Consider the following 5,583-nt stretch of genomic DNA (forward strand, 5'->3'; position numbering starts at 1 on the left):
TAAGCCCATACATAAAGGTTGGTTGGTTTTCTGCAAAGGTAAAAAAGCAATTAAATAAAGGATAGTCTTTTCCATACAAAGTGATGGAACTATTGAACATACATATGCAAAAATAAAACTTTGACTTTTACCTCTATAATTGAATCCATATAAAAGATTTACATGGAATGGACCATAGACCTGTATGTAAAACTTAAACTTTAAAACGATAAGGAGAAAGTGTGGAAGAAAATCTTAATGACTTCAAAGATTTTTGAACAGAATCCAAAAGGCAGGAACCATAAAAGAAAATAATTGATGAATTGCATCTCATCAAAATTTTCAAATTCTCCTCAAAATGCACTCTTAAAAAAGTGAAAAAAAAAACAGCTACCAACCAGGAGAAAATATTTACAAAACAAGTATCTAATAATGTACTAGTATGCAAAATATATGATGAACTAAAACCTCAAAAACAAAAGCATCAATCCCTTTTTTGTAATGGACATAGGATTTGAGGAAAATTTTAGATGTTGCAAAGGATGGGCTAATAAGTACAGGAATAGAAGCTTTACTTCATCAAATATTAATTAAAAAATTTAAAATCCCAATGACATAGTACAGTACAACACTAGAATTAAACTTTTTATGTAAATTTAAGTATAGGTAACATACACTGTGTTAATCTCAGGTGTACATTTTAATGATTCCGTAATCCTATACATTATTAAGTGCTCATCATGATAAATGTACTCTTAATGCGCTTCACCTATTTCACCCACCCCCACCACCCCTCCACTCTGGTAACCATCAGTTTCTTTTCTATACTTGAGTCTGTTTTGGGGTTTGTCTCTGTTTTCTTTGATCATTTCCTTTATTTCATAAACCCCACAGATGAGTGAAATCATATAGTATTGTCTTTCTCTGACTGAACCACTTAATTTAGGATTATATGCTCCGGATCCGTCCATGTTTTTGGAAATGGTAGGATTTCATTCTTTTTTATGCCTGAGTAGTATAGAATTACTAAAATTTCAGAAGCTGACAATATCAAGTGCTGCTAAGGAAGTATAGCAACTGAGTCACTCATATTTGATGCGAATACAAAATTGTACAGCTCTTTAGGAATACAATAGTTAAGCATACACCTACAATATGATTCAACAGTTCATGAGGGAAATTTGGGGAAATTAGAGCACCCTTCTCTATCTTGGTAATGGTGGATCACTATTGAGATCAGTGATGTTTAAAGACATTTTTTAAAAAATGAAGTATTCCAATCTCTTCTTCCTTGGACCAATCAGAATAAGGTGATCAGCACAACAAAGGAAACAATCAGCAAAACTAAAAGGCAACTGAAGGAATGGGAGAAGATATTTACAAATGACATATCACGTAAAGGGTTAGTATCCAAAATCCATAAAGAACTTGTCAAACTCGACATCCAAAAAACAAATAATTCTGTTAAGAAAGGGGCAAAAGACATGAATAGACACTTCCGCAAAGAAGACATCCAGATGGCTGACAGACACGTGAAAAAATGCTCAACATCACTCATCATCAGGGAAATAGAAGCCAAAACCACAATGAAATACTACTTCACACCAGTCAGAATGGCTAACATTAACAACTCAGGCAACAACAGAGGTTGGCGAGGATGTGGAGAAAGAGAATCTCTTTTGCACTGCTGGTGGGAATGCAAACTGGTGCAGCCACTCTGGAAAACAGTATAGAGGTTCCTCAAAAAATTAAATATAGAACAATCCTACAACCCAGCAATAGCAGTACTAGGTATCTATCCAAGGGATACAGTTGTGCTGTTTCAAAGGGGCACATGCACCCCAATGTTTATAGCAGTGCTATCAACAATAGCCCAAGTATGGAAAGAGCCCAAATGTCCATCGATGGATGAATGGATCAAGAAGACACACAATGGAGTATTACTTGGCCATCAAAAAGAATGAAATCTTGCCATTTACAACTACATGGATAAAACTAGAGTGTAGTATGCTAAGCAAAATTACCAGTCAGAGAAAGACAAATCTCATATGACTTCACTTCTATGAAGACTTTAAGATACAAAACAAATGATCATAAGGGAAGGAAAGCAAAACTAATATAAAAACAAGGAGGGGGACAAAACTTAAGAGACTCTTATATACAGAGAACAAACAGAGTTGCTGGAGGGGTTGTGGGAGGGGGGATGGGATAAATGGGTAAGGGGCATTAGGGAGGACACTTGTAGGGATGAGCACTGGGTGTTATACATCAGGGAGGAATCACTGGAATCTACTCCTGAAATCATTATAGCACTATATGCTAACTGAGTTGGATGTAAATTACAAAATAAACAAGTAAATTAAAAAAAAAAAAAGAATAACGTGATTAGTTCAGACCCTCTGGGCCTTTTTGATTGTCTTTTCTCTTTTTGCCACCTTAAGAATCAACTCTGATGATTTGGGACATTGCTTTGACTAGTGTTGTCCAAGGCCATTGCCAGTCATTGGTTTCCAACATTTTTCAATATTTTGTGTGTTTCAATTCTCTTTCAACACACCCAAATCTTTCTTTCCATCTCCCAAAAGACATCTCACATAAAAACTTCACTATATGAGAAGTATAACCTATTGTTTAAGAGAACAAATGTTGGAATTATAGAGATGAATGTTTCACTCCAGGTTCTGCTCATTTAGACAGTTGGCTTTGGATACATCATTTTATATTTTTTGAGCATCAAGTCTTTCATCTATGAGATGATCACAGCATCTTTCTTACAACAGAGTTGTTGTGATATTAGAAGTGATGTATGCAAGGTGCCCAGCACAGTATTTTTCCTCCAGGTTTATTGAAATAGAATTGGTATATAATATGGTGTAAGTATAAGGGTTATAATGTACTAATTTGGTACATTTACGTATCACGCAAAATAATTACAACCAGAGGATTAGCTAGCATCTCCATCATCTCACATAATTAACATACCTTTAACATACATTTAAGATCTACTTTCTCATCAATGTGGAAGTATACAATAAAGTATTAGTAAGTATAGGAGCACCTAGGGGCTCAGTCGGTTAAGCGACTGACTTGATTTTGGCTCTGGTCCTGATCTCACGGTTCGTGGGATCCTTGCTGTCAGCACAGAGCCTGCTGGGGATTTCCTCTCTCCCTCTCCCCTGCTGCCATGCATTCTCTCACTCTCTCAAAATAAATAAATCTAAAAAAATTCTTTTTAAGTATTATTAACTATAATCACCATGTAGTACATTAAATCCTCACAAGTTACTCATGTTATAACTAAAAGTATGTACCCATTAACCAACATCTCCCCATTTCCCTACCCCTCTGCCCCTGGTAACCACCATTCTACTCTGTTTCTAGGATTTCAGCTTTTCTAGATTCCATATTTAAGTGATAATATATAGTATTCATCTTCCTCTGATTGATTTCACTTAGGATGATACCCTAAAGTTCCATCCATGTTGCATCAAATAGGATTTCCTTCTTTATCATAGCTGAATGATATTCCATTAAATGTATGTATCACATCCTCTTCATCCATTCATCCACTTATGGACATGTAGGTTATTTCCCTCTCTTGGCTACTGTAAATAATATTGCAATAAACTTGGGAGTGTAGATATCTCTTCGAGATTCTGATTTCATTTCCTTTGGCTATATACTCCGAAGTAGAATTGCTGGATCATATGGCAGTTCCACTTTACATTTTTTGAAGAAGCTCCACACTGTTTTCCGTCGTGGCTGCAGTAATTACATTCCATCAACAGTGTAGATGGATACCTTTCCTCCATGTTCTTGCCAGAACTTGCTATTTCTTGTCTTTCTGATAATAATCACTTTGACAGGTTTGAGGCGATACCTCATTGTGATTTTCATTTGCATTTGTCTGATGATTAGTGATAATGGGCACCTTTTCAAACACCATCCACCATCTGTCGGGGACTACTTTGTAAAAAATATTTATTGAACTCCTCTGATTTGTTAATTGGACTTTTTTTTTTCCCATTGAGTTGTAGGACTTCTTTACATATTTTTGACATTAACTCTTTATCAGATATATGGTTTTCAAATATTTCCTCAAATCCCATGGGTTCCTTTTACATTTTGTTGATTATTTCTTTTTCTGCCTGCACAATTTTAAATACACACAGGGTGTTCTTACTATTTCTGCCATCCACCTCCCATCTTTTGTTTGTCAAGATCGGTTAAAACCTGGGATTCTTCTTCAACAACTTTAAATAATCTCTTCAAAAGAGGTTGTGTTCTGGGGTGCCTGGGTGGTAAGTGTCTGACGCTTGATTTTGGCTCAGGTCACGATCTCTTGGTTCATGAGATTGAGCCCCACGTCAGGCTTTGCACTGACAGAGCCTGCTTGGGATTCTCTATTTCTCAGGCTCCCTTTGCACCCCCCCCCACATTCTCTCTCTCAAAGAAAACGTAAAAAAGAAAAAAAACCTCAAAACTGCCATAGAACCCATAGCTCTAGGAGACCAGTAGAGCATCTAGTGACATTATAGTATGAACTTCTGAACCTTAAAATAAGCACTAACTTCATACCATAAACATACCTGCACACAACAAAAACCCTATAGTTAAATATTCAAGAATTAAAGGCATCTGTTACTCTCAGAGAAGAGTCTCAACTTCACATAGAGTAGAAAGGAGTATCAAGAACAAAAAACAGGGGCACCTGGCTGGCTCAGTCAGTAGAGTACCCGAGTCTTGATCTCAGGGTTATGAGTTCAAGCCCCACATTGGGTGTAGAGATTGCTTAAAAACAAACTCTTTAAAACCAAAGGAGGAAAAAGGTGATACCTAAGAAAAGAACCAAGTTGGCTTGCCACATGTTCACGACGTGCCGAAAATAGATTACAAGACTCAGATTAGAGTAAGACAGTGTGTTACTGACGGCACAGTAAACAAGAGGAGCCTCAAGCAAGTCATTTTGCTTCCTCTGCATCTAAGTCCCGGACGGTGATGGGTCAGACGGATGAAATCTATATGTGCAGATGTACTGTACAGGCAGAACTCAGAGTCAAAGGTTTGCATGTTTTCGAGTAAGCAGTAAACAAACCAGGCCCTCCCCAATGCACTTCCCTCAGGTAGCAAACAGTTACACACAGTGTGTTCTTCATCTACTCAATTCCAAATAAGCACAGGAAGTAACTGGTATCCGAACAGTTAAGCTCAGAATCTTGACACATGCAGTGGCCATGTTCAGGAACAATTGGAGCCCATGACCTACCACCTGTCTTAACAATCACTGCAACTTCTAGTTCATGTAACAGTCTCTTTGACATCAGATTTTCATAAGGAACATTAATTTACCTAAAACCTACTATATATTTCTAGCTTTAGGTTAACATAGAATCCAAATTTCCCACAGTCATACATGAACTTTTCACCAGTTACTCATAGGTTTGACTCTGCATATTTATGGTCAATAAGTCAGAACTGAAAGTGGGAGAGTGATATTCACATGATGACAAACTAGTCACATCCAGGACCTCAACTTCCCAATGCCCAGACTTTCGATAAAGAAACTTCATAGTGGGCGCCTGGGTGGCTCAGTCGGTTAAGCCT

Source organism: Suricata suricatta, chromosome X (assembly GCF_006229205.1).
Source record: "Suricata suricatta isolate VVHF042 chromosome X, meerkat_22Aug2017_6uvM2_HiC, whole genome shotgun sequence".
In the NCBI taxonomy this organism is placed as follows: domain Eukaryota; kingdom Metazoa; phylum Chordata; class Mammalia; order Carnivora; family Herpestidae; genus Suricata; species Suricata suricatta.